This window comes from Amblyomma maculatum, chromosome 6, assembly GCF_055883805.1.
Source record: "Amblyomma maculatum isolate TAMU_Amacu chromosome 6, ASM5588380v1, whole genome shotgun sequence".
NCBI lineage: Eukaryota > Metazoa > Arthropoda > Arachnida > Ixodida > Ixodidae > Amblyomma > Amblyomma maculatum.
Genome location: NC_139349.1, coordinates 152,192,325 through 152,218,343, shown reverse-complemented (window position 1 = coordinate 152,218,343; position 26,019 = coordinate 152,192,325). Strand labels below are relative to the sequence as shown.

Genomic DNA, 26,019 nt, shown 5'->3' with positions numbered 1-26,019 from the left:
TTGTTTCTCAACAGCCACAAAAAAAATTCTCACTACTGTACTGAGTAGAAGGTATCATCATCATCAGCCTGACTATACCCACTGCAGGGCGAAAACCTCTCCCACATTTCTCCAATTAACCAGTTGTGTGCTAGTTGCATCCGCTGCATTAGGTGGTATACGTTCCGTTAAAGTTCAAAATGTCTATGAAATTTAATTGGGTGATCAAAGGTGGCAAATTAATGGTGGCACAATAGATGGTGATTTGTATAGGTTTAATACAAAGAAATTCTTGTCTTGGTTTTCTTATAAGGAAAGAGCATCATCAATTAGGGCAACAAACTTCCAACTTAGTACATGGCATTTAGGAATGCATTTAAAAAGCGGCCACAACTATGTGTGCTTTCCTATTTCTTTATTTGCAGCTTTTTCAGAACCCTTGTTAGCTTAGTACAGTAGCACTATTTTGTGCTAACTTCATCCAAATGCAGCACATTATAGAAGATTCACATAAATGGAAGAGGTCTAAGGTTCGTCACAGCTCTACGAACATGACTCTGCACCGAAGCCTATGCTCAGTTTTATATGCACTGCAGGGCATAGCGCATCCATGTCAGTTTCACCTGGGAAAGGAAAACATTACCTAGCCAAGCAGCATGTGCAATTCAGAAACAGTTAATAGTGGCGATAAACAGATCTAACACCTGTCTGGTTTTCATAGCAAAAAGGTCTTTGACCTTTGCAAACCCCAAGAAAATGGCCTCGACCCTGTCTACAGTACTGTACAATAACATAATTTTAGAGCACTGCCCACTTGACCCAAAAGCTTCGAGCAGTCTCCAAAGCACGCGACGTGATACTTTGTCCTCACTTCTTACCACAGCCCTCACTGAGCTTTTTTGTTTTCTTTATAGCATCACAGTGTAAGAGGGTGGACCAGGCTGCTGGCAATGTAAACTGCTAACACAACATTGTTTTCCTCAAAAACAGCCAGCTTGCCCTTGGTATTTATTGACCCCCCCCCCCATTGCAAGATATCTATAAATAAAAAAAGATAGCACTGGCCCAGCTTCATGTCAAGAAGGTTTTTTCTCTAAGTGGGCAAGCTGGCTACACAGCATCACTGTTATGTCATCTGCCTTTTTCTGAATGGACATTCAGGCTCATTCTAGAAAATACGGTACATATATGGCAATAAGGGAGCAATTATTCATTGTCATCCACCCAACAGCAGTCATACGATTACAAAGGGCAAGTATACAGCTTCCTTGGAAACTTTACGGTTTAAAAATTCGTCCTGGTTTGAGGTATCATTTCATGTTTTGAACTGCAAATTTCGTGAGAACGCTAGCTGTATACATTTTCTTTCCTCTACAGAGGCATGCACAGCTGCTCTGAAGTGGATGCTCAAGTAATTACCCCTATTACACATCTACTGCACCTATGGGAATTCTAGTAAAATGTTAATCTATATATATATATATATATATATATATATATAGGTATGCCATCATGAGGTGTTTAACAGCCTTAGAAAAATACAGCAAGCCATAGATGTTTCAAAACACGAGTGCTTACTTCAGTCTGTGTCTTGGGTGGGGAGTGGTACTCCTCAGGTTCTTGACTTCTATGCTGCCTGCCATTTCCATCTGTGGAGGGCAGCACGCAGGGCAAGGTGGCATTTTGCTGCCCTGTAGCTACACCTGCAGCTCTGCTTGCACATGCAAGAGGCACTGAAGGGGTCTGTGGTCCAGGTGTGACAGGGGCCTCCGGAAAATAGCTCCCTCCACATGGCTCTTCAAACAATGACAAAGACCTCGCCATTTCTCTGTCCTTGCCTGGCATGAGCTTGTCATAATCAGCATCCTGAAAGCAGTATCAGAAAGCCTTGCACACATCAAAAAGCAAATGAAAATTATTTGAATGCAATGTCACCGTGCTGTATGATAAAGATATGAAAGATGTACACTTGAAGAAAGAGTTTGGTAAGCCTCCTTGTCTTGGTCTGAAGATTCCAAAGCATACTTTTAATTTGTCTTTTTATTAAAGTCTGACTCTGAAAATTAGCCTCAGAAAAAAATAAGAGAGAACATTGCTCTAGAACACGTGGTAGACATCCAGCAATTCCCGTGCAGCACCTTCAGCTTTGTTCAACAGTAAGCAAGATTTTCTGCGCCCTTTTATGAAATCACCTTCTGGTTCACAAATGACAAGAAAAAAAATTGTACTTTAAAATTCAAATGCCCTACACATGTCCTCCAATAGCTTTCACTACAAACTTATATCTTCAGCTATAAAAGAAAACAAATTAAGAATACCTCTGATGGCTGCCTTGGTTCTGTGCACTTGCTCATGCACTCGACGGCAACCGAAAGGTTTTCATCCAGTTTTCCTGCACAAGCCGCCAAAGCACCGACAACTCAGACACACCACAGTGAACACTTAAGTAGACCAATGTATTCTAAGCATTGTTATCGGTAATGTGAATAAGATCAATCCGAGGTTCGCACAGAAATAAACCGCGTATGGCTTGCAGAGTGCAAAGCATATGCAAGTATTGAAAATGGTGCATGCTTTAATTAGGGAGTCACTTACGGCTTGGTTAATTGGGGCTTTGGATCTACTGAGTGCTTGCACATCATATGGTAGCTTACAGCTATGTGTTAAACAGCATGTGTGAGATAGTAAAGGATAAAAATCGAGGTTTGTTAATGAACAGCTAGCAAAGTGCTCATAGGCAAATGAGGATTTGCAAGAGAAACACAGAAGGAGCTATTAATGGTGTTGCACCATACAGTTTTTTTCTAAAGGTATGGCAGCGATGGCGTAGAGGTAGAACATCCGCCTCGCATGCAAGAGGATCGGGGTTCAAATCCCGGTGCCGCGCAATTCTCCACCGGATGAAAAAAAAAATCCGCGTGTCGATGGAATTGCATAAGCAGGTTTGGGGTGCGACCTGATGCCGGTGAACACCTCCGGCAACGCACTCACTCACCAGAACAGGAGTTGGCCACCCTGGTGCAGTAATTGGCCGCAACCTCCTATGATAAGCTCCATAAAACCCCGGCCCTCAGTCACCAGCGGCTGCGGAACAACTGACCACGGCGGCGGTCAGACCTGTGACGCAGCAGGGGGTGCTAAGAAAGCCTGGCTCCGCTGGACAGGCCGCCATTGGAAACTGACCCTGGCAACGTTTAATGCTAGAACCCTAGCTAGTGAAGCTAGCTTAGCAGTGCTGTTAGAGGAACTAGAAGGCATGAAGTGGGATGTCATAGGGCTTAGTGAGGTTAGGAGGCCGAATGAGGCATATACTGTACTGAAGGGTGGGCATGTACTGTGTTATCGAGGCTTACCAGAGAGGCGATAACTAGGAGTAGGTTTCCTTGTCAATAAGTATATAGCGGGTAATATAAATGAATTCTATAGTATTAATGAGAGGGTTGCAGGCATCGTAATTAGGCTTAATAAGCGGTATAAACTGAAGGTTGTACAGGCCTATGCACCTGCATGTAGTTATGATGACCAGGCAGTTGAAAGCTTCTATGACGATGTAGAATCGGCAATGCGAAAAGTAAAGACGCAGTATACTGTACTAATCGGCGATTTCAATGCCAAGGTAGGGAAAAAACAGGCAGGAGACAAGGCAGTAGGTGACTATGGCATTGGTTCTAGGAATAGCAGGGGGGAGTTACTAGTTGAGTTTGCAGAGCGCAATAACTTACGAATCATGAATACCTTCTTCAGCAAACGGAAGAACCGGAAATGGACATGGAGAAGTCCTAACGGAGAGACTAAAAATGAAATCGACTTCATAATGTGTTCAACCCCCGTCATTATGCAAGATGTAGAGGTAATCGGGAAAGTGCGATGCAGTGACCAAAGGATGGTGAGGTCCCGAATTAGCCTAAATCTGAAGAAGGAACGCAACAGATTAGTAAGAAAGAAACCCATCAACGAATTAGTGGTGAGGGGGAGGGCAGAAGATTTCTGGATCTTGCTACAGAATAGGTTTTCAGCTCTAACTGAGGATGGCGATATTACCCTAGAGTAGTAAGGTTGAAAGTTGGGCGAGTTGAATCTGGTTCATTTTGAAGGTAGCGCGAAAAACGAGGACCAAGAGTAGAAGGACACAACACGAGCGCTTTTTCACAACTAAACTTTTTATTGAAAAACACGGAATAAATACCCATCTCGCGAAACTAAAACACAAGAAACAAAAGTGATAGCATCAAGGACAGGAAAGGTGTAGGGCATGATACAGCTGGTGGGGGTGCTTACTGGCTAAGATAAGATGTAAAAACAAAAGCACAAAAGCCTCATAGTCACGAAAGCAAACAGGACTTACCAAAAAAGATGAAGGAACCGACGGGAGATATTAGTTCCATGTGTGGTCTAGGTCTCGATTTTACTTTTGAGTTGCCAACCGGAGACAAATTGCAGTTTTTAGATTTGCTGATATCCTTCAACCACAGTCATGTTTGCTGGCGCTATCATCCGAGATTAATCAAACCCTTACTACATAACGCCTCAGGCCACTCGAAAGTTGTAAAAAAACGGAATTGTTCTTTCTTGTCTGCGTTCAGTCCTGGTAAAATCTTGCATCCACGACATGGTGAAAAGCTTTCATGAACAGGTGAATAGAATAAAGACATCAGGTTATCCGGACAGCGCAATCAGGTTCGCATGTGATAAACTTATCCGCTGGGTAAAAGGTAACGCACCAAAGAAGTCATCTGACGATATGGCAAAAAAGAAAAAGGTGGTGATACCATACAAGCATCGACTTTCACACAATCTCAGCAACGTGGCCAAGCGCTTTGGTGTAAAGGTAATTTTTTCCGCTCCAAACAAGCTCAAGAAAGTGTGTGGCTTAATAGGCAGAATGATGGCTAATCGGAACGGACAAAACAAAAATAACAAAAGATCTAAAGTATGCCATGCTTCAGGGTTCATTCCTTGCAAAACGGGGGTGGTATACGAGCTGCCAGTTTCCTGTGGAAAGACCTACATAGGTAAGACAGGACGTTGTGTAAATGTACGGCTAAAGGAACACGTAAAATCGCTATCAGGGTCAAAGTCCTCGCATTTGGTTGACCATTGCCAGGGATGTCAAGATTGTAAGCCGTACTGTAAGCCGGAGTGTAAGCCGTTGTATAAGAAAAAATGTGAGCCCCTTTACGAGGAAGCAGAAATATTGTCAACTCATAAGGAACGACTTCAGCGTGAAATCACGGAGGCTTTTTACATATCAAGACAAGGGAGTACATGCATAAGCGCACCGTCGATTGCTCTAACACAAAAAGAACTCGCATATCTAGACCCCACATGGAACTAATATCTCCCGTCGCTTCCTTCATCTTTTTTGGTAAGTCCTGTTTGCTTTCGTGACTATGAGGCTTTTGTGCTTTTGTTTTTACATCTTATCTTAGCCAGTAAGCACCCCCACCAGCTGTATCATGCCCTACACTTTTCCTGTACTTGATGCTATCACTTTTGTTTCTTGTGTTTTAGTTTCGCGAGATGGGTATTTATTCCGTGTTTTTCAATAAAAAGTTTAGTTGTGAAAAAGCGCTCGTGTTGTGTCCTTCTACTCTTGGTCCTCGTTTTTCGCGCTACCTTCAAAATGTTACCCTAGAGGCAAGGAACAATAATTTCAGCGATATCATTACTGAGTGCGCGGTAGAAATAGGCGGTAGGATAGTTAGAGAGGATACCGGTAAGCTGTCTAAGGAGACGAAAGATTTGATTAAGAAACGCCAGAGTTTGAAAGCTTCCAATCCAACAGACCAGATCGAATTGGCCGAGATATCAAAGCTAATCAATAAGCGCAAGGTGGCCGATATAAGGAAGTATAACATGGAGAAAATTGAGCATGCTGTAAAGAACGGGGGAAGCCTTAAAGCGGTAAAAAAGAAATTGGGCATAGGCAAAAACCAGATGTATGCGATAAGGGACAAGGCGGGAACGTCATCACTAATATGGAAAAGATAGTCAAAGTAGCCGAGGAGTTCTATACAGATCTCTACAATAGCCAAAGAAGTCAGGACGGTAATGAGATTGGCGGTAGGGAAAACAGTCAGACGTTCCACCAGTGACGAAGAACGAGGTCAAGAAAGCACTAGAAACTATGAAAAGGGGGAAATCAGCTGGAGAGGATCAGATAACTACTGATTTGCTACAGGTAATCGTTAATAGAATCAGGACAACCTTAGACTGCAATCAAGCAAAGGATCAAGCAGGGTTTCGGAAACGGTACTCTACTATCGATCATATCGATACCATCAATCAGGTGATAGAAAAATGCTCGGAATATAACCAGCCCTTATACATAGCATTCATTGATTACGAAAAAGCATTTGACTCAGTTGAAACCTCGGCGGTGATGCAGGCATTGCGAAATCAGGGGGTAGACGAGCCGTACGTGAAAGTGCTGGAAGATATATATAGTGGCTGCACAGCAACCATAGTTCGGCATAAAGTAACAAAATTCCCATATAGAAAGGTGTTAGGCAAGGAGACACAATCTCCCCAGTACTATTCACAGCTTGTTTAGAGGAAGTATTCAGAGACTTGGAATGGGAGCAGTTAGGGATAAGGGTAGATGGAGAATACCTCAGTAATCTGCGATTTGCTAATGACATTGCCTTGCTAAGCAACTCGGGGGATGAACTGCAAATAATGATTCATGACCTAGACAGGAAAAGTAGAAAGGTAGGCTTGAAAATCAATATGCAGAAGACTAAGGTAATGTTCAACAGCCTCGGGAAGGAACAGCAGTTTACATTAGGTAGCGAAATACTAACAGCAGTTTACATTAGGTAGCGAAATACTGGAAGTAGTAGGTGAATATGTCTACTTAGGACAGGTAGTAACCGCAGATCCGGACCACGAAAAGGAAATAACAAGAATACGATTGGGATGGAGCGCATTTGGCAAGCACTCGCAGATTATGACTAGCAGCTTACCGGTATCGCTCAAGAGGAAAGTATACAACAGTTGCATCTTGCCTGTACTCACCTATGGGGCTGAAACGTGGAGGCTAACCAAGAGAGTTCTACTTAAGTTGAGGACAACCCAGAGGGCTATGGAACGAAAAATGGTGGGGGTAACATTAAGAGATAGAAAGCGTGCAGAGTGGGTCAGAGAAATAACTCAAGTTACCGACGTTAAGCTGGAAATTAAGAAGAAGAAATGGACATGGGCAGGACATGTAGTGCGAAGAGAGGATAACCGATGGTCGCTGAGGGTAACAAACTGGATTCCAAGGGAAGGAAAGCGTAGCAGGGGGCGGCAGAAAGTTAGGTGCGCGGACGAGATTAAGAAGTTCGCAGGGGTCAAGTGGATGCAGCTAGCACAGAACCGGGTTAAGTGGAGAAATATAGGAGAGGCCTTCGCCCTGCAGTGGGTATAATCAGGCTGATGATGATGATGATGACTTTGCTAGCTGTTCATTAGCAAACCTCAATTTTTATCTTTTACTATCTCACACATGCTGTTTAACACAAAGTTGTAAGCTACCACATGATGTGCAAGCAAGTACATACAAAGCCAAAGCCCTACTTAACCAAGCCTTAAAAATGTGCCTGTGTAGCGTATGGGTATCGACTCTGGATACAAGGATACTAAAGGATTCGATTCATCCTCCCATCTAAAAGCAGGAGCCAATTTGGCAACTCAGGCCAATTCAGCCATGTCCTGTCATATCTTGATGTCCTGACATGATCCAACAACCAGGTTAAATAGTGTAATCACTAACAGCCACAAACCCCACTACCTCCGGATGCAGCACCCTGATCCACGCCGGATAGTGCGCGCTGTGACCGTACGCTCCGCGTGTGCTATTCTGGACTATAACGGTCGATCGCCCCACGTTGGCAGTCATTGCTTTGTGATGTGTGTAGCTCCGGGCGTCTTAAACACTTACACTGACGCAGAGCTAGTGCGGAGGCCCGCCCGATGTGCCGAGTGCTCAGTTACCTAAGACATTTGCGGGTGGGCCTCACGCAAACTACTGTATGTTGTTCTATAGTGTGTATATATCTTTTTTTTTACCTACCCTTTCCTTTCTCCCAATCGCTCACCTCTTTAATTTCCTCTACCACTTTTTCACTAACCCTTTATTCCCGCTGCCCCAGTTCGGGTGCTTTAAATATCAGATAGCAGATACCGGTGCTGGCAAACATCTTTTTCTTTCTTCTGTATATAAATAACTACCACCACCACCACCACGAACCCCATGCAGCAAGAGCTTTCACAGGCGGTTCCCCCTGCACTACAAAAGGGTGCTTTAATGTCCTCCTGATGCACTTCTAGACAGCATTGAACAACTAAATAAGTAGTAAAACAGTACTGGCGACATGGCCCGGCTTCACCAAACCTTACGTAGTGCACGTTCTTGTGCTGGCATGTATCTGGTGAATCTTTTTTGTGCTGTCTAGCGGATACAGCATTCAATAGTTAATTCAAATGTTTTACTCTTTTCGCTAGGACTATTTTTGTGCGGTAACAGCCACTTACTAATGGCGGTGTCCAGAAGGTCCTGGAGCCGATGATTCAGTCTCACCTCCTCAAGCCGGCTCTTTTCAGATAATCTCAGCCTTTCTTCAAGAGAGGCTACTCTCTTTTCAGCTCTGCGGAGCAGTCTTTCGGGCACGAGCTCATCTTCACTGTCACTTTCTGACTCAGCAGCTCGTGCCCGCTTTTTTGCAATGCGCCTCATTGTTATTTTGTTTTGCTCTTGCTATTCGTATTCTTTTTTCTTTAGTGGTGAGGTTCGCCTGGTAAAGGAAAGCAAGGATGAAAACAAAATTACACTAGCATGTTGATTCAAATGCTACACGCTCCACATGACTAATAGGGCTACCTCCAAGGGTTGACTGGGGCCCTGGTATCCAGCTTCCTCAATTACAGCTCGAGGAACCGCCTTCCTTTTCTTCGTCAGTTTATCGATGAGGTCTGCCATGTTCACTGTAATAAAGTAATTTTGTCACAATATTTGTTGGGCTGTGCGAAAAAATGCCTTATTGATGCATTTCATTCAGAAACAGAACATTCTACTATTTTCTTGTATACAAAAAAGAAGGCCCTGTATTCTGTGGCAGCCATGACAATTGCTGCAGGAAATTCCTCACCTCCTCCTGGAAACTTAGCACCCCCCCCCCCCCGACAATGTATTCGGTACCATGAGATGGCGCAGGTCTTGGAATCATTACCTAGAATCTTAAAAGTGAACTAATGACTTATTGCTTTATTTTTTATTACCCTTACCATTTCATGCTCACTTTCAGATGTGGCTGCCTCCTTTATGGTTCACAAAGTGTGCACAAGCAATCTATTTAAATGCAACTGGTCATCTGCATTTCAATGTAAAGATGCTTTTAAAGCAACAGTTAAAAAAGCTATGGTAGAAGATGCAGAGCCAGGAAGCCAGTGCACCACTGCTTCGGTATGTTTTTTGGAGAAGGCTACCAGAAAGCAGGTGACGGCTAAAGAGAATGCATGACATGCTTACTGCTCCTTTTTAAAAACTTTTACATTTCATTTGCACCATAGTACAACCCGCAATGCAAAATTATTGAGGTACATAGACCTGTTACATTATGGACAAGTTGCTCTTAAAAATATCGACTCTTTTGTCTGCACGATTGATGACAGCAATGATAACCTCCCAGGCTGGCTAAGCTCTTAAATGCACTCACAAGGTAAACATGGAGCAATTTTTAGTATGACTACGGTGCAATCAAAACACCAGAGCATAGGACCCACAGTCATAAAATGGCATGTTGCCCTGCAAGAGTCTTACACCCATATTCAGTCTCGAAAGCTTCATTTGCTTTATTACTGCTTAGCAGTTTTTGCTGGAATTTTCGTCATGCTTGTACAGTCATGACAAAATTTTGAGATGATGCAGTGCTGTTTCAAGCTGCCTCTGGGTCACCAAGTGCTGCAGTGTTCACATCAAGGCTGTGCTGAGCAGTGACTACGCACATATGTGTCCTATATACAAGTCTGTTTGGCTGCCTGATCGCTTGCTCTGTATGAAGCAAAGCGTAATCCACACCTTGGAATGGTTTGTCGTTTTCAATTCTACCTACCTATTCTACCAGGGGGACACCTAATCTCTGCCTTTATGCATATGATGGGACAATACTAATGGCTCGCATTTGCTGGATCCCCTTCTGGATCACTGCTCACATAAATGCACTTTCCTGCTCACCTGGCTACTAATAATTTAATGTGTGCCTCTATTATCTCACAAACACACATTATCATGAAGTCAAAAGATACCACATTCTATGAAAAACAGCTGAAACAGATATGACAGGATGACAACGAGGCGATAAGCGCTTTGTCGTCTCGTCTCAGTCCTTGCATGTTTGCGTAGCCGTGCTTTCATTGTGTACGTGGGCAGGCAAACAGGCCGCCCCTGAATTTCGCGGTGCTGCAAGAGTAATTTTGCGGACACTAGAAGAAATGACATTTGAAATGCGTACTTACATCCTAGCACCACGACGTCACCGTCGTAGAACCCTTCATCTCCTTCGTGGCCTCCACCGCCCGACCGCCAGTATGCCTTGATGTTTTTGCGAACTTCGCTAACATCTTTCGGAGCGAAATCTTTCCCCATCGAGACGGGGATAATGGTTCTTCCGCCGTCCTTATATTCTACGTAGGCATACTTTGGCGATGCCATCGTAAACCTCCTGGAACACGAGAAAATTCAACTCCGACTCGACCGCAGCAAGAATTTTGACGAACCGACCCGAGCACGGAGGAGAAAAAGGCGAGGAGGGGGGAGAAAAAGGCGCGAAAGGAGCGCGAGGCAATACTGTTGATGCATTCACGTTTATTAGACCACGTGACAGCGTGCGGTTATTTTCCACTACAGCTGCGCGCCCGCATGCGAATCGGCGCCGCATGGGGTCGGCCCCGCGCGCAGCACCGGGGTAACCCGTGCTCGCCACAGCAGACAGCCGCACGCCCGCGCCAGGGCTACCAGGGTAGCCACGCGCGTTAATACATACCGGCATCAAACCTAACTCGGAAAGCGAAAAAATGGGGGAGGGAACGACGTCCTGAGCACATGCATAGTGTTCTAGAATTCTAGAACAGTATAGCACTTGACTTGCGAATGTGCATGCCACGGGTAGATGAATAAACGCCTTGAATGTATAGAGATGTAGACAAATAATTACTGACAACTCTCTGCTTCAACAATTCTACGGGTTTACGTTGCCGAATAAAGTGAAGTGGGCAGCTTTGCCAGTCTTTTGTATAGCCCTCCCCCGTTTTTTTTATCTTTAAGTGTTCTTTGTTAATAAGCTTACTTGGGTGGCGGTGACACACGTTACTTAAGCAACAAACTGGTAATATATTTTCGACCTATTATAGTCTTGATTATTCTAGCTAGCAATCAGATAAATCCCGCGCTTATTTCTAATCGTTAAGTTTTTTTTTCCCTCCGCTGTATTTAACCGTCAGGCGCTTCGGTCCAGCATTGAGCGCGCATACGTCGTGTGGCAGCACCGTAACATGGTGATCCTCAAGACATTCCTCCAGCAAACAACACAGCTTTTTTTTGCGACTGCTGTTGCAGTCGCTGATACTTTAAGTGCGCTGATTCTTTAATTTAGCTTGTATTGTGAGTTCTGAACTGCTTAACCAGTTCCCCTGGCAATATTGTAGTTGCTGGAGCGAAAAGCGAGCAACCGCATTGATACAACATTCCGTCTTGCACGCCATGGTCATTGAAACAAGAAGCCCTCAGTTTCCCATGAATTTCCTGCCGACTTTTAGCTCCAGGAAAGATGACTCAAGGTAATTGGAAGAAAGAAATAGCAGCAAAGCACAAAAGCAAAGTATTCTGCACATTGCAGCTCGCAGTTCAATGAATTACGCAAATTTCGGAAAGGCTCGCCCTTGCGTTGTCGAAGAAGGGTAGCCAACATCAGTTAGCGGCTAGTCGTCTTCGTACCAAAGTCCGGCACCATCAAAGCAGACTCATGACAACAGCAGCTTGTGAGAAGGATAAAATGCGGTAATTCATGAGTGGGCGATGTCCAACTCTAATTCTGGATCACCATTAGGGCGCGAGCGCGAGATGCCGCACAGCTTAGTGCATGCATTGACTTACGATTCAAAGATTCAAGTAAGGCAGCCGACGCAGAAGTAAGCGAAAATCATCAGCGATTCCAAGTGACCGAAAAAGGTGGCACAATAAAAAGGGTAGAATATGCATGGAAATCAGTTCAAGTGCTGACGCGCGTATAAGAAAAAACAAGGCTCGAACGTCTCGTTTAGAATGCTACATAAAACGGTAACAGTAGCAGAGTACTGAACCTGCAAGGTAGTAAACCAAGTATAGCTTTATACAATCAACGGACAAGAACGCAGCTGCTGATGTATACATAGTGCCCCGGAATAAAACGGAGCAGACGAAGGAACAAAATATATCGTTTCGCGACGCGCCCTACAAGCGGATGCTTAGGTATTTGTGGGATACCAGGATATTCAGCTTGTCCCTCATGGTGTTTGCCTCATCAGCAGCCCGGACGAAGGAGTGCACTTTTCCCACAGGCCTGTGCTCCGTTTTATTTGGGGGGCATGTAGCACATCAAAGGGTACAACCCCGAAAACGACCGACTGATTTCACTTCGGATCCAAGGTCACCTTTTCAACATAACAGTTATCCAAGTCTATGCACCGACTACTACTGCTGAAGAAGCTGACGTTGAGGAATTTTATGCGGACCTACCATGTCTTTTAGACCGCACCCCATCATCAGACGTCGTTTTTCTCATAGGAGACTGGAATGCTAAGGTTGGGAGTGAAGAAATATCGAGAATTATAGACAAGTTCGGTCTTGGCGAGCCAAATGAAGCTGGGCAGAGGCTAGTAGAGTTTTGTCAAGAAAACAACCTGACCATAGCGAATACTCATTTTAAACAGCACAAGAGGCGCCTGTACACATAGACTTCACCGGACGGTCTGTACAGGAATCAGATCGATTATATTCTTTGCCGGCCGAGATGGAGAAGCGCTATACAAGCAGTAAAAGCAAGACCTGGGGCCGATTGTGGCACCGATCATCAGCTTCTTGTTGCCAAAATTAAGCTTCGATTGAGGAAAACGCAGAAAAATAGAAGGCCTTTCAGGTATGATCTGGATCAAATTCCATTAGAATATGCTGTGGAAGTGAGTCATCGATTTCATGAATTAGATCTAGAAGACAGACAGCCCGAAGAGATGTGTACTGGTGTTCGTGATATAATACAAGAAGTTGCTACTAAGGTAGTTCCAAATCAAACGAAATGCAAGAAAGAAAACTGGTTATCTGAAGAGGTTTTGCAAATAGCTGAGGAAAGGAGGATGGCAAAAGTTATGGGGGAAAGAGAAAGATACAAGGTTCTCAATGCGGATTTTCAGAAAATAGCAAGGAGAGATAAGAATGCCTTCCTGAACATACAGTGCCAAGCAGTTGAGAACAGGCAATTAAGGAACACAAGAGCTCTGTATAAGACAATCAAAGATATCAAAGGAAGCTTCTGTGCTAAGCTGGGCGTGATAAAGGACAAACGAGGCAAGGACCTCACTGAAGCCTCAGAGATAAAGAATAGGTGGCAGGAATACACAAAAGAACTGTACAAGTAGGACTCGAATCTGCAAATCCAACATAGGACGGTTGTGATTACTGATCTCGAGCCGGGCATCCTGAAGAGTGAAGTTGAATGGGCCTTAGCCAGCCGTGCTAAGAACAAAGCTAGCGGAATTGATGGCATTCCAACTGAGTTGCTTCAAAACCTCAACCATGGCGCTGTTAACATTGTGCATACATTATGTCAGAAGATTTGGACAACCCTGCAGTGGCCACAGGATTGGAGGAGGTCAGTTTACATCCCCATTCCAAAGAAAGGCAGCGCCAAAGATTGTTCCAACTACCGCACGATCGCGCTTATTTCGCAAGCTAGCAAGGTGATGTTGAAAATCCTCCAAAGTAGGCTGCAGCAGTATGTGGATCGGGAGCTTCCGGACGTGCAAGCTGGGTTTGCAAGGGCAGAGGAACTAGAGACCAAATTGCCAACCTTCGCTGGATCATGGAAAAAGCAAGAGAGTTCCAGAAACCCATCTACTTCTGTTTTATTGATTATGCGAAAGCGTTTGACTGCGTAGATCACAGCAGATTGTGGCAAGCTCTCCAAGAGATGGCAGTTCTAATTCACCTGATCTGTCTCCTCAGGAACCTGTACGACGGACAAGAGGCCACAGTCAGAACTGGGCATGGTCTTACTGATTGGTTTTCGATTGAGAAAGGAGTGAGGCAAGGCCGCATACTGTCGCCCTGCCTGTTTAACCTATATGCAGAGTGCATCATGAGGAAGGCCGGTCTGGACGAGTCTTCAGCTGGAGTGAAGATTGCTGGAAAACGTATCAACAACCTTAGATATGCGGATGATGCCACTTTAATGGCAGAAAGTGAAGTGGAACTCAAGAGACTTGTGATGCGCGTACAAGAAGAGAGTGAGAAGTTTGGGCTTAAACTGAACATTAAAAAGACAAAGATCATGGCGTCTTGCCCTATCATGTCCTGGAGCATTAATGGACAAGAAGTGGAAGGTGTGACAGATGTTCTCTTCTAGGGCTCCAAGATTACTTCGGAAGGAGACTGCAGCCATGAAGTTAGGAGACGCCTGCTTCAGGGAAAGAGAGCAATGGTTAGCCTTGACCGCCTAGTAAAGAGCAGAGACATTAGTCTCCCAACCAAGATCTGCATAACTCGTGCTATGGTCTTTCCAGTTGTGATGTATGGATGCGAGAGTTGGACTGTAAAAAATGCTGACCGCCGAAGAATTGACGCGTTTGAACTGTGGTGCTGGCGAAGACTCTTGAGAGTTCCTTGGACTGCCATAAGATCAAATCAGTCGATATTGTCGACCATAAACCCTGACTGCTCATTGGAGGGTCAAATTCTGAAGTTAAAGCTCAGCTACTTTGGTCATCTGATGAAAAGAAAAGAGTCGCTGGAGAAAGATTTGATTTTGGGAAAGGTTGAGGGTCGCCGGAGATGGGGTAGGCAGCGAACGCGATGGTTAGATGGCATCCTCGGGGCACTGCAGATGAAGGTATGTGATGTTAGGAAGATAGTGAGAGACCGGAAAGCGTGGAGTGACATGGTCCGTAGGGTCACGAAGAGTCGGACACGACTGAACGACTGAACGACTGAACTGAACTGAACACCAAGAAACTTTTTTTTTCAGAGAAAGTTGAACTTGACTTTTTTTTATTTCTCACGTGTCAGTGCATTTAAACGCAGTGATGTCTGAGCGGCAGCGGAGAGACCATTAAGAATTTGACTGCTTGTGGGCCCGCGCACTGCGGTCAATCGGCTGCTTAGTCTGAACATTAAGTTCAGCCTTTGCGTGAAACAACATGTCTCGTATAATTTAACAGCTTATTTCCAAACGTAAACATTTACGCGCCCTTTAGAAGATATATGCGCTCAGTGTACAGTTCTCTTTTCGGACACTACAAAATTGCACGCGTGCGGGCGCGCGTCTGTGAAAAGAACTCACTATATTTTTGCAACCCCGCATACGGTCATTATACTCTTGCATGTATTCATTGTGTGTTTACTTTAAAGCAAACATACAATCCCTCCAGCGCGCTGCGAAGAAGCAAATCACGATCATAGGCGATGTGCGCATGGTTCTGCATTAGGCAAAGCCAACTTTCACCGTAGTGCAGCCCCCCCCCCTCCCCGCCCCCCCCCCCCCCCCCGATTCTCACTTTCAAAACGCCAAGCAATGGCGAGGAATGGCGGTAAGAGATTTATTCTGATGCAATGAAATTGCTGCATATAAAAATATTGAGAAAACTTGTATTTGGGCTGGATGGTATACATAGAGCTTTGGAAAGGTAATAACAAGCTCACTGTTAAAGACCTTTGCATCGGGCGAGGAGGTTGTCTAAACGCCTCCTCTCTGGGCTGTTGCGAACTGGTTCTGCTGTCACCTCTACCGTGTTGACGTCAGGCGCACACAACAGCCCAGCGATCAGTATGCTGACGCCTAGGAAGTGCTCGTTGCAAAGGTGTTTAAACGCACAGGGGAGGAAGAAAATTACAGACAATATGCGCTCTCATAAGAGTTAGATCTTGTTCTGTCGTTTTCTTCCTTCCGTGCGTGTTTTTCAACCGCTTGTTTTTTCTCCTTCCAATGCAAACGATTGTGCGGTTAAAAACTAAACAAGCTTCGCCATGGATGCAAAGTTGAAATGACGATCGCGACTTCTCACAATGGTTCTCGGTTCTCACAACTGAGTAAGCATGCAGTTCGGGGAAAGCAACATCACGGGTCCTTGGCCGCCAGTATCTTAAAAAAATTGCATGGCCCATAATACCCTGCACTAATAAAAAATGCTGGGAGAGGTGCGACAAAGTAAATATACGGGCCAACTTTACGCCCCCCCCTCCCCCCCTCATTTCTATCCCTAGCGCACGACTCAAGAGTCCGAATCCCGGCGTCGCTTCTTATACGAACCTGATTAAACAGCCAAAAGAAAAAGTAGTAGCATGTAGTTATTGTTAGATATGAAAACTGAAGGAAAACATGTTAGCCGGCACAGGTATTTGCTATCTGATATGTAAAACACAGAATTGCGAACGCACAGTATCGGTGCTCACACTACACCTCCGCGGACTGAGGAGGAGGACAAAACATCTTTATTTATATTTATTTAGTCAGCGGGAAGGGGGGGGGGGGGGGCTTAGTCCAGGGTCCCGTTGGCCGTGGCTGCATGCAGTAACAGCACGGCGAGCCAGCAATGTCCTGCAGGGCGGCTTCTCAATCTTCCATGCAGGGGTGGGGGAGGGGGCTTAAAGAAAGGGTAATATGGCACGCCCAAATCATGTACGCGTCTCTCAAGAAAGCAAACAAAAATTCACATAGTACGCGTATGTGACGTCACCTTTGTGTCACGTGATTACGCACCCAGGATCTGCAAAAATATTTTCCTGATGCGCGCAACGCCTCTCGCGAGTCTTTTTCTGCGAAGCCGTGATCGCTTAGGGGTACCTTGCTTTTCATTGTGACACATTTCGCGCGCTATCTCTATTCGCTGACCCAATCAACAGCTTTTTGGGGGAAACTGGAATTCGCCTTCTCCTTTGAGTGATCGTCGATAGAAGAAAGGGGCGTTGTCAATGGTACCGTTATTTAATACTTGAACTGTGACTTTTGAAGTGAAAGTATTTCTGAAGCACAATGAGCGACCGCTCTGCTAGGAAGAGGCGGAAGCAATACCTCCACGAAAGTCAAGATTTTGCTGTGCCGCCATCGACTCGCCGCTACAGGCAGCGGCTAGCAGACGACAACGGAACTGCTGCTGCAACGAACGATCACAGCAACGGAGCTTGCGTAGTCGCTGCCGCGATCGCCACATGCTCTTTAAGTTTAGGCAGCCCTGAAGACGATGTGCAATCATTGCTCGAAGACGACGAGAGCACAGGTGGCGCTGGCGTGGGTGAAATACCTCTGAGCGAGCAGTGAACACGCTTGCACTACGAGGAAACCCTCACTGCTCCTTTCAATCAGTAGGGCGACGACACCCTACCAGGCTCCTCAACCACAAAAGCGGCCGCGATCGTGATGATTTTAGCGTTCGTGGTTGCGCACGGACTGCCCTGGGAAACAGTTGACGGCCTTCTGCGCCTTATCAATGGGCTGTTTGGATTTAAAAATGATGTGCTACCTCGAAGCAAATAGTTGCTTAGAAAACTGTGGGCGCCCCAAGTGACAGGCAGTGTTCAACATCACTACTATTGCGATGTTTGCGGCAGTGTTTTGCACACTGGAAATAGCACAGCAGACGAAATGCAGTGTGATATGTGTCAGAGAAGCCAGAGGACATCCCAGTTAAAGGAGCGATGTTGTTTTTTTTTTCAATAATGAACCTAAAACAGCAGCTCCTTTTAAAGATCGAAACATGCAAACATCTGCTATTCCGGCAAATAAGGATGTTTGAACAAACCTCTGGCGACGAAATTCAGGACATCACTAGTGGAGCCATCTACCGAAACCTCCGGCGTCAGGGACACATCACTTCTGAAGACTTAACCGTAACTTTCAATACTGATGAAAGCCCACTTTACAAGTCTTCAAAAACGCCTGTATGGCCAATACAAATTATAATCAATGAACTGCCTCCAAAACTTCACCAGAAAGCTCCAATACTTGCTGGACTTTGGTTTGGCCCAAACACCCGAACATGGATGTCTTTATTGAGAAATTTGTGGAAGTGATAGAGGCCATCGGGACACTTGTGTGGACATGTGGGCAGGAAATGATAAGGTCAACTATTCACGTCATTTTCTGCTCCCTTGATGCCCCTGCTCGTGCATCAGTGACCAACCAAACTCAGTTCAATGGAAGGTTCAAGGGAAGGTGGAAGGAAGTTCAATGGCTGCCCATGGTGTGAAACATGTGGAGAAATGCTTCAAGGTACTAGCCTCCTTTTTTTGATGAAATCTCTCTTGCATGATACTTCACATTATTGTCAGAGACTTAGTGAGCAGCTGCTCATGACAGTCCAGCTGTTTATGAATGGATGGAGGCATATGCAAAGATGCATAGGTCACGGTGAAACCTAACTTGAGGTTAACACATCAAGGTTTCACTTAGATTCTCTGAAAATAAAGTTAATTGTTTGGAAGAAGTTATCTTGGGAGGTAAAAATAACTCTGGAATGCATGCGCACAATAACCTATTTACATGTGCTTTGTCAATGCTGTAACACACAAGTAACGAGTTATTAAAAATGCATTGCTTCTAGTGAGTGATCACCATATAGTACAACAGTTGCAGGAAGTGCCAACATTTATGATGGGCATTTTTTAATCTTCCCCATTTTTTTTTTAAATTTTGACACCAGAACTAATGCCATGTTGATGATTTCAGGTGCTCGGTGTTACCGTGACACAAGCGTGAACGATTTAAGGGCAGCAGTCAGTGTGCTCAGTGATATGGACAGGGCATTGAGGCACGGCGTACCTGTGAATGGATTGAAAGGACCATCACCATTAGTCAATCTCAGTCACTTTGACATCGTCAGTGGCCTGGTGGTAAAATACATGCATTGCATTTTACTTGGAGTCACCAGGCAGATGACAGAGTATTGGCTGGATTCAGCAAACTCACTTGAGCTTTTCTGCATTGGCGAGTATTAATTTCTACTCACTAACTTGAAGCTTTACTTTATTTATTTTACTTTATTATACTGCAGACCACATATGTACATTGTCCAAGCAGGAGGGACATCCATGAAAAATGTAAATATACACAGAACAAGTATATGGTTGTGCAAACAAATCACATACAAGTAAGAAATTTGTAACCAGCAAAGTGCAAAAACACAAGAATTGATGCTCCAACTCTGGCTGAAAAAATGTGCAAGGGCAAGGAATTCCAGTAAGTGATACCTCTGGGGAAAAACTGCTTAAATGTGTTTGTTCTTGCAAAAATTGGAGCCAAGGATTGAGGATATGTGTGTCCGGTCTTTCTGGTGCAATGTGACTTTATGAAAGCTGGTAAATTGCCCTTATGCAGAAAGGCGAGATGGCTAAAGTTTCAGCAAGGCTCCAGAGAATCTATGTTTTGCTACCACATTAGGAAGGAAGGAGAATCACGTATTTTATATTTATTAAAAATATGCTGAATTGCTTTTATTTCGATTCACTCGAGCTGCAGTATATACTTTTCACTGTTCTGATCTCGAAAACTGGCGGCATATTCAAGTTTGCTTCTGAAGTAGGCATTATAGGCTATATGTTTAACTTCAACAGGTGCACCTTTTAGTTTCCTCTTTAGGTATCACAGCTTACTAAGAGCAGAAGAGCAAATTGTGGATATGTGAGGAGACCAGGTTAGCTTATTTGTAAGTGTGACACCAAGGCAGTATCATGTCTATGTCTGTTGTAATAAAATAAATAGGAGAAGGTGCGGATAGTTCTCTTCCAGGTAACCCAGAACATAAATGTTTTCTCTGCATTAAGTTGCATTCCCCATTGTATACATCACTCATGAATAGCCTGTAGGTTTGCTTGTAATATTGTATGATCAGTAGGTGCTGTAATGTTTTTAAAAAACCCCACAGTCATCTGCGAACAGTCGCATAGAAACGTCTGCATAAATGACATCAGGCAAGTCATTGATATAGATCAACAACACTAGTGGCCCCAAGACACTGCCTTGGGGCACAACCGAAGTTACAGACAGCAATTTTGATTAGCAATTCATAATTTCAGCAAACTGCTGCCTATTTCAAAGAGAGGCATAAATTGACTGCAAGATACAGAAGGGAACGCTAACACAATCCAGTTTGTACAATAACTTTCCATGTGGCACTTAATCGAAGACCTTCGAGGAGTCAAAAAAAGCACATCTAGCTGGCCATTGTTGTCAAGAACTTGTGCAAATTCATGAACAGTACCAACAATTTGGGTAACAGTGGACATGTGCTTCTTGAAACTGTGCTGATACTGTGATAGCAGTTTGTGGCTTTCTAAGAATTCCCGGATGTAGGTGGCAATGACATGCTCTAAGAGCTTACAGCACATATTGTTAATTGAAAATGGATGACAATTTGGTAGACAAGCAGTCATCATTTTTGTAAACAGGAATCACACATGCTTTCATCCAGTCCTGAGGTATTTCACCCGTGGCAAGTGATTACTAAGTAAGTTCAGTTAGTAAGTGATAAGTTACCTGTTTGAAGTGATAAGAATAATGTTTAGCATTGCCCCTTTGTGCAAGGGAAGTTAAAGTTAATGCCAACCAACGTTAATGCCGATCCGTGGTCATTAAATTTTAGTGTGATGGAACAAACAAGAGAGCACGCCACATCATAAAAAGCTGGTTTTAGTGCAGTATTCCCCGCAACACGTAAGCAGCAGACAAGCCTTTTCTCTCAGGCTTCCTGTGTGTCTCATGTAGTCATTATTTTAGCCTAAAAAAGTGCCACATTATCTGATAAGTATTTCTTAATTTCAATCTGATGTTGCATTTTCTTGTCCACAGCTTCACACTTCACACGGCTTTGCACCAAACCCCTACCTTGGTTGATTAAAATGTTATTTTCTGAGAGTTCGCTATAACACGTTTGCACTAAATGACGGCACCAAGAGTTTGACAAGAATTTCTTTTTCTCTTTCTGTCTCTAAATTTTTAGAAATTTTGGAATGCTCACTGAAATGCTTGGTCTTTTGAGGAAATGCTATGGGCACATCTACTTACATCTCTCACGTCTCTCACTGAGAGGTCAACAGCAGACACAGAAGAAAAACTTATAATGAAACAAAATATGTTGGGTCAGTAGCTGCATTCTCAGAATGCAAATACAACCTTGGTAGCCTCTCCCCTGACAGCAAAAGTAGTGCTACAAATAGTGCTTTAGGACTCTGCGATACATGTCAAGTAAAACCTTTAGATGCCATAATGAAGATATAGTAAAAAGGGAAGGTAAGGATGGATTGCTTTATATACCATTTAATTATGCCACTGTAAACACATAGTTTGTGAACAGGCTTCTATAGGGGAAGCTGAAACATCTTGTCTGGACCCAAGCTTTAGTTTTAAAGCCCTTTTTTTTCTTGAAATAAACATATGCTTTGTTTTATGACATGTTTCAAGGTGAATTTTGCCTGCTGTAGAAATCAACGCTTGTAATATAACATGAAATAAACGGTAATAATTGCTCTTTTTGCAGGTGCTCCATCAACTATAGCCAGCTTAGATAAGCGATTACTGAGCATTCGACCGCCTCACTCCTTCACACGACTTCCCAGATCTTTGGCTGACCGGTGCTTCTGCAAGGCAAGCGAGTGGAAAAACTGGCTTCTTTTTTACTGCCTTCCAGTAACTCTAGGAGTGTTACAATCACGGTATTGGAAACATGCAGATTTGTTGATTGAAGGCATCTACACATTACTCTTGGCAGAAATTTCATCTGCACGTCTTCAGCATGCAAGTAATTTTGACTGATACCATACGGGAAACATGATTATTGTTTCCTTTTTTTTGTTGTGCATGAAGTCAATGAGAAAGGTGTTTAAATCCTGTTTCCTATGTAAGCAGCTGAGAGTGTTGGATTCTTGCCGTTGTGGTAAACTATGTGGCTCATTAACAAATTATAGTTTGGCCTCATAGATACTAAAGCAACAAGACACTTGAAAGTTTTTCAAGATGCCCCATTTCAACAATGAGTTGCTGTGAGTCAGCGCTCATGTTGTACTTGTTCAGTCTGTGTCTTTTTTGCATCATTTTAATATTGATGTGAGAAGATAGGTTGCGTGGTCTGGATAGAAATGTTTATAAGAAGACCTGTTTGTTTACTGCACACTAGAGGCATCTCCCAAAAACATGAATGCTTGGTTTGTTCATGTTTTTTAGTATGCGCATCTTCTTTTTCAGAAAGCCTACTAAAAGCATTTGTCACGAAAGCAGAAGAACTCTATGGAGCCCGCTTCATGACTTAATCTCTATCAGGTTTTGCACCTTACTTCTAGTGTCAGAAACCTAGGGCCATTATGGGCACACTCAGTCTTTCCATTTGAAAGTCGGAATGGTAAAGTGATAAAAATGGTGAATGCAGCCACGGGGGCCCCAGCTCAAATCATAGAGAGAGTCATCATGGAGCAGGAGTTACAGCTAGCACTGCAGATGCTATCTATGCCAGATAATGTGATGTCTTTCTGTTCCAACTTGTTGGGCAATGAGGTAACGAAAAAAGCACATCGAGTTGGGGATGTATGCCAATTTGGGGTACCAGTAAGAGCATCCTTGATGCCAGAAGAATTGAATGCAGTGTACAACATTTTCAATATGCCGATCTACATTATAAATGAATTTAAGAGAGTCAGCTTCAAAGGGACAATAATTCACAGTGAGCAATATCGACTGGCAAAAAAAAGTGACTCATCGGCTGTACTTGCTTCAAACTGTGGATTTTTGCTTGTTCGCCGCATTCTGCATGTGCTCGAAGCAGATGCTGAAACTCCTGGGACAGTTCTCTTCGTTTGTCAGAAGTTGGCTGCTGATGAGGGCACCATAGAATTTCCTGCACATATCAGACAGTGTGTTCACTCACCTGTTACCATGTGTGTTGTGCTCAGGCCCTCTGAAATTGAAATGCCATATTTGTTTGTTGAATTTAGAACTGAAGGCGTATGTTATGTTTGTACATTCCAAAACATTATTGAACGTGATTAAGCCATGATCATGGTTTAAAGAGGTCATACAGGTGCAAATGTGTACGTAGTGCACAAATATGCATAGAGGCGCACAAGCCTTTCCTCCCAACCAAAGAGTATCGTTGTCCGAGGGCACGCTCGCATTATTTGGAGAAGCGAAAAGAGCGAGCTCCTATTTATATGTAAACTCGCGAATGTTTCCGGTCGACTGCAAGATAACCCAGGAAAGAAGTGTGTCCTAAGAGTACCATGGTTGACTACACCTCCCCCCCCCTTTTTATTGGTAAAATAAATGGTGAAGGGGATTGTTCAGTGCCTTGCTTCTCCAGCGTGACTGCTTTCGTCCCATTTTTCACGCTTCCCGCCCTGCGACACGTGACTCTGAAAAGTAAATGCGCCTTAAAGAGGCGCCTACCTCCTGCAGACAGCATTGTGAAATCGGGTAGCATGTTTGAACTGTTTGAGATTAAGACTCTTCAGAGGAATAAGTGCCTGGTTGCCGCAGACCAAAAATCATCTACCATACATCCGCTATGTGAATGGTCTATTACAGTTGCGTACAACACATTTTTACAACACGCACTCTATGTCCTAAGAATTGTAACTGATTTGCTTTGTGTATTGTCCTCAAAGAAGCATAACTCTAACCACAGAAAAAAACGAAGCGTTTCTTGCTGAGTATTTACCAAAGTTAGATGATTTTTTATTTTAGCTATATCCTGAAAGCACTAATTAAATGAATGTCCAAGGGCATTTATGTTTTTAAATAATGTACAAAGCTAACCTTCTTATTTCATGCTTGTATTTCTACTCGCTATCCTCTCCCTATTCTTTTTTTTATCGCGGGTCGCAGTTCGGGTGCTTCAGATACTACACAGCAATTGCCGCGACAGACATTCTTTTCCTTTTCTTTTTGTTTGTTTTCTTTAATAAACTATTACCACAATCCAACACGTGTCCTTATGAAGCACGTGTCCTTGTGAAACAGTTTGGTTCTATTTTCCTACTGCATGTATTTTGATTTCAGAGATGGTTTTGTGTTTTTAACTGCAAGAAATAAATGTACAGAAGTGCAAACTACTTTCTTTTTATTGGTACTGAAAAGGGCTTAGCTATCGAGGATACAAAATAATGTGCAAGAGTGCTGCTGGAACCTAGCGCTCCCTCTTTTCTGTTTCGTAGGATGTCCAAGGAAAACAATAGTATTTTATCTTCGGCACCCTGCCTGCAGTGTTTTATAGCTGTTATGAGTGCACTATGCGAATTCAATTGCAATTCAAATAAACCGCAGCAGTTGCAATTCATCTACAACCCTTCACTACAGCACCCCTCTTACCCATGTGTTGCTTTGGAATGGAATTGATAATCATGACTGACAACAGACAAGGAAGTAGTGAACATCCATAGGGAGACAGGAGGAGGACAAAGTTGCGTGAGAACACTATTTATCATACATTAACGCAGGTCGAAACTTTTCTACAACACAACTTGCAAGCAGGCTTCCAGTGGCTGTAGTACTTGTTCATCAAGCATTGTTTATCATAATTAAGCATTGGTTACTTTTGGCTCAAACTGAAAACAGTGATTAAAGTATGCCAAGTTTTTGAAAATTGGTTTAACTGAAGAAGGACAGTATTTCTAGCGTGCATGTCACAACTTGTTGGACATTCATTACCAGCTACAGTACATCACAGAAGAGAATTGAGGGAGTGCTATATATTTACATCTGCAACTATTACATAACTTGAGGTGAAATAATAAGTACGCAGGCGATGTTAGTGTCCGTTAAAAATGCTAGGTGTAGAAAATTTCTGGAGCCATCCACTACGGCATTATAGGAGTTAAACCCCGTTAGCCAACCGAATCAAACCTATATATATTGTTTGGCAAAAAGTCACGCCACATTTTCTATGGTCTGATAGTGCACCTTTAAGCTGCCTATGAAGTTGAGCATATAGTTTTATAAATGCGACTCAGCACTTGCTATATTAACCATCCCACTATAGGGGATATTCGCCCCGCCGGGGTGGCGCAGTGGTTAGGGCGCTCGACTACTGTGCCCAAGGAAGCGGGATCAAATCTCGGCCTCGGCAGCCGATTTTCGATGAAGGCGAAAGGCTAGGCGCCCGTGTGCTGTGCGATGTCAGTGTACGCTAAAGAACCCCAGGTGGTCGAAATCTCCGGAGTCCTCCACTACAGCGTCTCTCATAGCCTGAGTCGTTTTGGGACGTTAAACCCCAAAACCAAACCAAACTATAGGAGATATTCAAAATGCTTACTGTTCTGGCAACACTGGTAGCGATTGCCATGTTATAAGGGGCGCGATCAGATTTTTGCCGTTGGATGCTGTGACTGTGGAAGGTTCAGCAGGTGCCGCCTTGGAAGATCTTTTAGCTTTCCACCATGCAGCATACGCCTTCAGCGTCAGTTCTGAAATGATCACCAGACATCAGTATGATTTCGAAGCTAATCGATGCATCCCTGACAGCATTTTGCACGCATAGTGATGCATCCGGCAGGCAGCAGCAGAAGGCATACAATTTCGTCGTTGAGGCGTACGCCGAATATTCTTTGTCAACGTGCACGCCAGAGCTGAGGTAAGCAATTCAAAATCATTGCCTCCACTTATAGATTGTTTGCCATCCAGAGCAAATGCTTAGTGCTTGCTGCTAGTCTTCAGTTTCAGAGTTGTGCTGCTGTTTAGCTCCCCGCTGACAGCAGTAAGGAAGTCAACGTTTGAACCAAATAGGCACTCAAGGATTTGCTCTCACGAACAACTGGACCTTTGCGAAAAGTTACCG

General features: G+C 43.8%; 1 pseudogene; it reads left to right on the top strand.

Annotated features, from left to right (window-relative positions):
* Nucleotides 1–23,237, top strand: part of LOC146187074 (uncharacterized) — a 50,044-nt pseudogene extending 26,807 nt beyond the window's left edge.
* The last annotated feature ends 2,782 nt before the right edge of the window (nt 23,238–26,019 follow it).